We start from the raw sequence: 10,525 nt of genomic DNA on the forward strand, positions 1-10,525 counted from the left end.
CTTATATGTGTCTCCCCCCCTGCTCCTTTGGTTGCTGCCGCAAGATGGCAACTTCTTCAGACCTTTGGCCCAGCATAAGCAACCCATCACTCAGTCTAAATCTCTACCTAGCCGGTTGGTTGCATTCTACACATACTACTTGCTCATTAGCTTGGGAGTCCCTATATATCTTGTTCTATTAGCTTCTTGTTAGCGTTACACATGTTAATACACGACTGTTGGTTCAAATAAGCATTAAAATAACCGTAGCAAAAAGATTCAATCAATATTGTTGCACTTGAATAAACTGGACAATGATATAGTCTATTTTTCTTAATCTATCTGTCTAATTATCAAAAAATTAATCAAGTCGTGGAAATAAATAAATAAATATAATATATATATAAAGAAAGCCAAATAAATGATATACTATGCTCACGCCCCACTGCAATGCAGTATCCTAGTATAACTTTGGTTTTTGTGCCTTTTCCATCAGTTTTGCTAGAGCTTGTTTTTGTTGTTTCGTGTGTGTATTTCTAGTTTTCAATTTGGTCCAGCTTATTTGACCCACCAGACACGCAGTTGAAGAGTTTGTGTTAGGTTTCTTCTCCAACACAACACAACCCAGTCAGGCATCACCGCAGTACTTGTGTAACGAACAACCAATTCCAATTTATGGAATAGTTGGTTAGTTCCCACAAAATCATTGTATTAACTTTGACAGTAAGCAAATGGAATCAGCACATAGATAGTAGATGCAAAGTGAATCAGCAGAAAGATTTTTAAGATTTCAAAGCAAAACCAAAGTGTACACTGCTGTATATGGGCGAATGAAGTGAGACTATAACGCGAACATTGTTCTTGACTTAACTTGCCTTACTTTCATTAACAAAATTTGAAGTCCAGGTAGATTTGAGCGAAGGGAAGGGAGGGTGAATGGGGAGAGATCTTTTATCTGTGTTTCTTACCACTCAAACAAAGAAATAACATTGTTGAGTTACAATGGAAACCGTTGCATCTATCCTACATTATCGGATGGAATGTTGCATCTTACATCTTACCATTTGGGTATAGTGTTCAGTGGATGTGCTAATTTTCAAGCAGAACTTCATCTAGCTGGCCAGGCCCGCTGGTCAAGACTTCGGAGGCATTCTTTGTTATCGACGAGAGTTTCTTTCGAATCGAAAATAGAAACGGATAAATGGACAAACTCTGGAATTGGTCTTGGAGTGAATATGATTTGCTCCTTTAAAGTCTTGCGTCTTGTTAAAACTTAAAACCAGGCCAGCAGCCTCAGAAATCAAAGATTTTCCAGCAAGACACTTTCCATTTACAAAGTGGAGATTAAGTCCACAGTTGGAATGCCACATATAAATGTATAATTTGAAACCATTATATGAAATAACTAAATTGATATATATTAGTACATCAATTATATATATACAAAATTACTAGCCAACAAAAATCAACTGAATTGCACTTTGGACCATGCAAGTCAGCTGTAATATAAGTTTTTTGTCTACATAAAAATGATACCTTTCTTAATAGGCCATGGTGCGCTCGAGAAGCAAACTCCTCATCAGGCCGATAACATTATCACACCCCCATGTGGGAACAGTTGATACTTGATAGTCCTCCCCACATTCTTATCCCACTAAGGACTGAAAACAAGTCCTCTGACATACTAAATGCCAATAATTTACCTTGTGAGGATGATGCTCAGCCAGTTAACCTCATCAGAGCTTGACGCCCATGATAATTTAAGCTTTTGAAATGCCGGGGAAGCTCCCTCCTCATGGTGCTGATAACATCACCTCACTCCTCAAATCCCTCCCACCAACCACGTGGTTACTGAAATATAAGCCCTGTGAAATACCTATACCAAAGTAGCTGGTTGTGAGGCGGATGCTCAAGCTCGTCAAAATAGACTTTGCGCCAGCTTTTGCCCACTTCAAGTTCTCAACATCCTACCAGAAATCTCCACAGGAACACAGTCCATTTCCAAAATGATGAAATCTGTTCCCTGACAATTATCTTTCTCCCAACAACCTTCGAAATAAACTTAATGGCAGAATGACAATCCATCTCTCGACATGCTCTCCAATTGTGATATATTGGATTCATTACACAATCGAAGTTAAGCTCTGAAGGTGCTTGAGAAGCTCGCTCCTCCATCCCACACCTGTGTTGGAACAGTTGACACTCTTCCATACAGAGACCCCCTTCTTATCCCACCAAGGAACGAAGGCAAGTCCTCATATACTGAATGCCAATTACTTACCATGTGAGGATGATGCTGAACCAGTTAACTTCGTCAGATATATGATCTCAATGAAAGTTAAGCTATTCAAATTCTGGAGAAGTACACTCCTCACGGTGCTGATAACATCACCTCACTCCTGGACTCCCTCAGACCAACAACATGGTTACCGAAATATAAGTCCTGTGAATTACCAATGCCAATTTGTCGGTTATGAGGATGCCCAAGCTAGTCAAAATAAACTCCGCTTCGATTGTTGCCCACTTCAAGCTCTCAACATCCTACCAGAAATCTCCACAGGAACACAGTCCATCTCCAAAATGATGGAATCTACTGTTGTCCCTGACGATTATCTTTCTCCCAACAACCTTAGAAATAAGGTTAATGGCAGAATGACAATCCACACACACTCTCAAATTTTTCTTCACAAGAATAGGCTTCCCAGCTGGCATACTTATCAATGCAAATGCAATAGCTATTCTCTTACTGTGATGATGGAGAGTTCTCTTTCTAAGCCTCCTCCATGTCAAATGGAATGGATTCTGTTTGCGGAACATAACCAGCCTTCCTAATCTGATCTAAGAGATTCTCCAGCTTCTCATAGAGTTCTCTTATTTGAGGATGAGAATAGTCCTCATCTCCAAAAACATGGGTCTTGTTACCAACATCAACCCAACTATAACCAGGCAATTTCCTGACTTTGCCATCCCTCATCATATTTCTCATACTTCTTACACCTTCCCATTGCCCTGCTGAGGCATAGATGTTTGAAAGCAAGGCATGTGTCCCACTATTCTCAGGTTCTAGCACCATCAGTTTCTCTGCAGCAAGCTCACCTCTCTCTTTATCACCATACGTTCTGCAAGCACCAAGATAAGAGCACCATCCAAAAGCATCTGGCTCATATGGCATTTTATTTATAAACTCTTCAGCTTGATCTAATCTTCCAGCTCGACCAAGCAAATCTATAACACAAGAGTAATGTTCCGGTCTAGGTGCTACACCATAAACCTTTCCCATAGAATTGAAGTACTCTAAACCTTCCTCTACCAATCCATTGTGGCTATCCTACAACCTCTCAGAATATTGACAAATGTGATTTCATTAGGTTTCACTCCTTTACAAGTCATCTGTTCAAAAATCATTACAGCGTCTCTGCCCAGACCATGTTGTGCAAACACGCCAACCAAAGAATTCCAAGCAATCCCAGTAGGATCCTTAACCTTGTCAAATATTTGGACCCAAGAATCTATCAGTCCACACTTTCCATACATGTCGACCAAGACAGTAGAAACAAAAGGATCCTCTTAAGATGACTTTTTATCACTTGGGCATGAAGTTGAGCCCATTGTTCAAGTGCAGCTTGGTTAGCACACGCCTTGATCAAAGTAGAGAAAGTAAACTCATTAGGTTCGATTCCCTGCCTCTTCAACTCAAGATTGTTGTGGTTTAACACGATACCAATCGTTCCACACTACACAGATAACTTGTACTAGGATCAATAACAACTCTAGAGACCAATCTCAATATTCCATACAACCAAATTAACATGTCCAACTCGCTAAACAACTATTAACAACATATAATAATGTAAAGCAGTAAAAGCATACCACAACACGAAGATATACCGTGGTTCGGCCAATGGTGCCTACTTCCACAAGAGCTAGTCCTTTTATAAAGTGGGAAGAAAGATTACAATCACTTCTTGCAGTTTCTCACCTTACTAGATCACTCTTCTCTCTTTACAAGATTGTCTCTCTGTAAAGGTTATGTCTCAATCTTGATTGCTTTCAAGATTGGGTTTCTCTCTGTGTTCTTGTGTATTTTCGTGTCTTTTCTAAGTGTTAGGTTTTGCCAAAAACTCCAACCCTTATTGCAAACTCGCGGTTCCACAAAAATAGAATTCTTCTGAATTTAGACTTGGGCGCGGGCGAGCCTTGGGCAAGGTTAAGGTTGAGCGCGCGCGCTAAAAACACTGAAAATTGACCAAGGCATGAGCACGGGTCGCGCCTTGAGCAAGGCTAATCTGAGTGCGTGCACGCTCAAGCTTCTCCACGCAAGCTGAACTCCTTTTCTCCTCATGTGAGGGATAACTCCAACAATCTCCCCCTCCCGAACAGTGACGGGGGCTTCCTCCATGCAATTTCCAAATCAACAGAAGGAGTCTGCTACCATTCCAGTGCTACCATTCCGGTGGTAGCACAACAAACATCAAACTTACCTTTCGGTAAGACCTTGGTCATCATATCACCCGTTATTGTCGATATGGATCTTCTCAATGCACAAATATTTGTCTTCAAGTACTTCTCTAATCCAATGATAACGCGTGTGTATGTGCTTGGATCTAGAATGAAAACTCAGATTCTTGCTTAAATGGATGGCTCTCTGACTGTCACATAGGACTACAAACTATTTCTGCTTTAGCCCTAGTTCATCAAAGAACCTCTTCATCCATAACATTTCTTTGCAACACTTAGTGGCTGCAATATACTCGACTTCTATAGTGGAGAGGGCAACACACTTTTGCAACTTAGATTGCCAAGAAACTGTTCCCCTCTGTAAAACTAACCAGATAACCGGAGGTGGACTTCATCGAGTCAACAACACCTGTCATGTCTGCATCAATGTAGCCTTCAAGTAAGGGCTTACTTCCACCAAAACACAAACACGCTTTGGAAGTGCCTTTGAGATATCTCAATATCCACCTAACACCTTCCCAATGCTCTTTACCCAGATTTGACAGAAAACGGCTTACAACTCCCACGGCGAAAGCAATATCCGGTCTTATACACACCATTGCATACATCAAGCTACCCACTGCGGATGCAAAAGGAATCTTTTCCATCTGACTCTGCTCATGCTCACCCTTTGGACATTTCTCTTTGGTCATGCGGGGGCCGCCACCAAGTCGATTAACCGACCCGGCGGCTTGATCTATGTTGAATATCTTCAACACCTTCTCAATGTAGCTTTCTTGAGAAAGCCACAACTTCCCACTCTTTCTGTCATGAGTGATCCGCATCCCAAGTATCTGCTTTGCTTGACCCAAATCCTTCATCTCAAAGGACTTACTCAAGTTTTTCTTCATCTTGGATATCTTGTTAATGTTTGGGCCAACTATCAACATATCATCCACATACAACAAGAGCACTATGAAATCCCCATCTGAAAATTTCTGAACAAACACACAATGATCGGAAGCAGACTTCGTGTATCCATGATTCTCCATAAAGGAATCAAACTTTATGTACCACTGCCTCGGTGCTTGCTTCAACCCATACAAACTCTTTATCATCTTGCATACTAGGTGCTCCTTGTCTTTGACCTTAAACCCCTCTGGCTGGTCCATGTAGACATCTTCTTCAAGGTCTCCATGAAGAAAAGTTGTCTTGACATCTAGTTGCTCAACCTCTAGGTTCATATTTGCGGTCATACCTAAAACCACCCGGATAGAAGTCATCTTTACTACAGAGAGAAAATTTCATCAAAGTCAATCCCTTTCCTTTGACCGAATCCCTTCACAACAAGGCGAGCTTTGTGCCTTGGGTATGGATTGTTCTCCTCATGCTTGACTTTGTAGATCCACTTATTCTTGAGAATTTTTTTCCTTCCGGTTTCTCAACTAACTCATAAGTGTGATTCTTGTGCAAAGAATCCATCTCATCATGCATGGCCTTCAACCACTTCTCTTTGTCTGTACCTTCAAGTGCCTCTTGATAGTACATAGGTTCTCCACCATCCGATAGTAGAACATACGTATGTGGTGGATACCTGGTTGAAGTTAGTCTTCTTTGTCTGACCTCCTTGCCCCATCTGCTGGTGCCTCAGAAGGATGCACTTCTGCTTGCTCTGGTGGTGGTTCATGTATTTCATCTACATCTTCTATATCAATAGGTTCTATCCCATCATGAGCAATAAGATTCTCATCATGAGCTTCAGGCCCATAGTTCTCTGCATTCTCAATGCCTTCTGCACGTTCCACAGTAGGAACTTCGGGCTCTGCATCAACAAGATCATTAGTGAATACTTGTAGCTTCTCACCTTCCTCGAAATCTGCTATGGTTTGGTCTTCCAAGAATACAACATCTCGACTTCGAATTACCTTCTTGTTAATTGGATCATAGAGTTTGTAGCCAAACTTCTCATCCCCATAACCCAGAAAAATGCACTGCTTGGCTTTGTCGTCAAGCTTGGATCTCTCATCCTTCGGAATATGCATAAATGCCCTGCACCTAAATACCCTCAAGTATTTATAATCAACATATCTGCCTGACCATACTCTCTCTAGATAATCACTATTCAGAGGCTTTGACGGCGATAGGTTGATCACATGTACGGCTGTGCACATTGCTTCAACTCAGTAGCTTCTAGGTAGCTTAGAGTGAGATAACATGCATCTCATCCTCTCTACAATGGTATGATTCATCCTCTCAGCTATACCATTTTGCTGTGGAGTCTTGGGAACGGTCTGCTCATGACGAATCCCATGACTCTGGCAAAACTCATCAAACGGCCCTATGTACTCACCCCCATTATCTGAGCGAATACACTTCAAAAGCTTCCCTGTCTCTCTTTCCACCATGCTATGGAATTTCTCAAACATGCTAAGTACTTCATCCTTTGGTCTTCAGACTGTATGCCCATACCTTTCTTGACGCATCATCAATGAATGTCACAAAGTATAAAGCTCCCCCATGGGACTTTACTTTTATAGGACCACATAAATCTGTGTGCACTAGTTTCAGGACAATGTCCTTTCTGTGAGATGGGAATCTTTGGAAAGACACCCTGTGTTGCTTTCCTACCAAACAGTGAGTACATCTATTTAAATGAGTACCTTTGATGTCTGGCAATGCCTTTTGCTTAATAAGAACTTCCAAGCCTTTTTCACCCATATGACATAGTCTCTTATGCCACAATTCGGAGGAAGCTTCTTCTTTTGCCGCATTTACTTCTACTTTACACAAACTAGCCTGTGTTTTGTAAAGAGAGCAAGTTTTCTTCCCTTTGGATGCTACAATGGAACCTCTGCTCAGTTTCCATACCCCATTACCAAACAAGTTTACAAAGCCATCATCATCTAACTTCCCAGTGGAAATTAGGCTTAGACGAATGTCAGGGACATGTCTTACATCCTTGAGTGTCAAGGTGTATCCGACATTTGTTTCTATATGAATATCCCCAATGCCTGCAATCTTCAAGACACCACTGTTACCCATCTTCACTTCACCATATTCACCACAACTATAGGTAGTGAAGAATCCCCTGTGCGGTGTGACGTGGTAGGATGCTCTTATATCTACCACCCACTCTATATCATGGCATGAGGTACTAAGGCAGCACTCACCACAATCTGATATAATTCCCACTAGACCATCATTGACTAGTGCGGTAGTATCTCTGCCTGAGTTCCCGTTCCTTTTTACCATGTCTTCATGTACACAATTATTCTTCTTATCCCTATTCAGTGTTCTGCACTCATACCTGAAGTGGCCTTTGGTGGTACAATAATAACATTGCCTCTCTACCTTAGGAGTTCTAGCTTCACCCTTAGATTTGCTTCTGTCATCACCTCTAGAATGAGATGGTTTTCTACTTCTTCCTCTCCCCCTCTTCTTTGTGACAAGGATCTTTGAGTGAGAGGAGCTGCTTCTTGAACTCCTTCTAGTCTCCTCATTCAACAAAGATGCGGTAGCCATCTCCATGGAGATAATTCCATCCGTGGCTGATCCGTGTAGAGAAACTGCTAACGTCTCCCAATTTTCGGGTAGAGAGTTTAATAGAAACAAAGCCTCAACTTCGTCTCCCATATTAATCTTTATCAAATGCAGCTGATTGATGGTATTTTGTACTTCATTAAGATGTTTAGACATTGAATAACCTTCTTAGTACTTCGTGTTAGCAAGTTTCTTAATGAGCAGCACTTTGTTTCCGCCTGACTTCCTCATAGAGGTTTTCGAGTTTCTTCCACAAGCTAAAAATTGTCGTCTCTTGGGATACATGATGAAAGACTGTGTCGTCAGTCCACTGTCGAATGTACCTAATTGCTTTTCTGTCAAGCTTGTTCCACTCAGCCAAAGCAACCGTTTCCGATTTTACTCCCCCATTCTCAATGGGTTGTGCCAAGTCCTTACAGTATAGCAAGTCTTCCATCTTGGCTTTCCAAATGATGTAGTTCTTCCTATTTAGACTCGTCATGCGAGTGTTCATGGAATGGTCCATCTCTACAAGTTATTTAACCTCAAATCTTTTCTCAGGAATTTTATCAAACACCTTCCAACCAAGATTTGGATAACACCCTAGGCTAATCTAACCAAGGCTCTGATACCACTTATTGGGGTTTAACACGATACCAATCGTTCTCCACTATACATATAACTTGTATTAGGATCAATAACAACTCCAGACAACAATCTCAATATTCCCTACAACCAAACTAACATACCCAACTTGCTAAACAACTATTAACAACAGATAATAATGTAAAGTAGTAAAAGCATACCACAACACGAAGATATACCGTGGTTCGGCTAATGATGTCTACTTTCTCAAGAGCTAGTCCTTTTATAAAGTGGGAATGAAGATTACAATCACTCCTTGCAATCTTTCACCTTACTAGATCACTCCTCTCTCTTTACAGGGTTGTCTCTCTATAAAGATTATCTCTCAATCTTGATTGCTTTCAAGATTGGGTTTGTCTCTGTATTCTTGTGTATTTTTGTGTCTCTTCTGAGTGTTAGGTTTTACCAAAAACCCCAACCCTTATTGCAAACTCGCGGTTTTACAAAAATAGAATTCTTCTGAATTTAGACTTGGTGCGCCTTGGGCAAGGCCAAGGTCGAGTGCGCACGCTAAAAACACTGGAAGTCGACAAAGGCATGAGCGCAGGTCGCGCCTTGAGCAAAGCTAATTTGAGTGCGTGCACGCTCAAGCTTCTCCACGCAGGCTGAACTCCTTTTCTCCTCATGTGAGGGATAACTCCAACAAAAATATCAATTTGATCATTCTCAACATATCCATCAATTAAAGAAGTACAAGACACCACATTCCTACATTCATAGTTAGTCTCAAGCACACGTGACACACTCTCCAAATCTCCAATTTTCGAGTACATATCAGTGAGAGCATTGCCAACAAAAATCTCTAATTCAAAACCCAATTTCACTATAAATAAATGACTACTTTTTCTTAATTCAATTATCTTGAAAAATAAGTAAATTTCAAATTGCATATCAAACTTGTAAGAAATAACCAAACCTATTACAAATTAAATAGCAAAACAATTATCAAAAAAAGTCTCCACTGGTAATACAATAAGCGGATTGAGCTAGAATATTAGCTACCAAAAAGCTTCCCTTCTCACCATTTGTGACCCTATTTACTCGAAAAGTCAAACATCGAATTGAAACTTTTTTACCTTGAAAAGTTGGGTTGATGAGCCAATCCTTGTCATCCTCATACCAGCTCTAGAGAAGCGACAAAGTTCCGTTACCAATGTGAACCATGTGCCCCTCGTGTGCAAGTGGTATACTAAGACCTTCCACCGGTCTTTCGAACCAGTTCTTAGTAGCAAAATCATAAGCAAGCACATCACCTTTGAAAAAAGTAAGCATGATATCATCAACAATGGCAGCTCTACTGTACAAAAGTTTGGGATAGCGAAGAGAAGACATTGTGGAGACTTCAGTCCACAAGAACAAAATAGTATAAGGCATTAACCTCACAAGAAAAAATCTTATTGCCGTTGCCACAATCTCAAAATAATCACTAGATGGATCAAAAGGAGGCTCGGCAATAGGGATGCATGTGCTTGATACTGGGTCGAAAACTTCACCCCAGGGTTGTTGGGGTCAAATAAACATCCAAAAACATAGATTTTGCCATGTGTAGCAATAAGCCTAGGACTATCCCTCTTGGCAAGCAATTGAGTGTCCTCTTTACGCCAAGGGGGATGCTCAAGCAAATAATCTTGATCATTATTAATTGAAGCAGTATCAAATGAGAAGCTATCTCTAAAACCATCAAAATCAGCAGATGCTGCACCTCCGCTGTACATACCACCCATCATATAAATCTTGGGCCCTAGTGCTACAGAACCGAAACATCTGGGGATTACAGAGCTAGGAATACTACATATAGAGGATGAGCAATAATTTCAGTGTTTGTACTCTTATTAGGATCAATCCTGTAGTAATGAACAGCGGATTGCAATGCTTCACAGGAAATAAAATTCACAGACACCTTCTTTTACTTTTCGCAAGACAATAAAGGGATACGTTTAGTGAA

General features: G+C 40.8%; 1 pseudogene; it reads right to left on the reverse strand.

Annotated features, from left to right (window-relative positions):
- Positions 1–1,378: 1,378 nt before the first annotated feature.
- Positions 1,379–10,304, reverse strand: LOC147494467 (pentatricopeptide repeat-containing protein At4g02750 pseudogene; annotated as a pseudogene).
- Positions 10,305–10,525: the final 221 nt, after the last annotated feature.

The sequence above is a fragment of the Coptis chinensis genome, chromosome 6 (assembly GCF_015680905.1).
Source record: "Coptis chinensis isolate HL-2020 chromosome 6, ASM1568090v1, whole genome shotgun sequence".
Lineage (NCBI taxonomy): Eukaryota > Viridiplantae > Streptophyta > Magnoliopsida > Ranunculales > Ranunculaceae > Coptis > Coptis chinensis.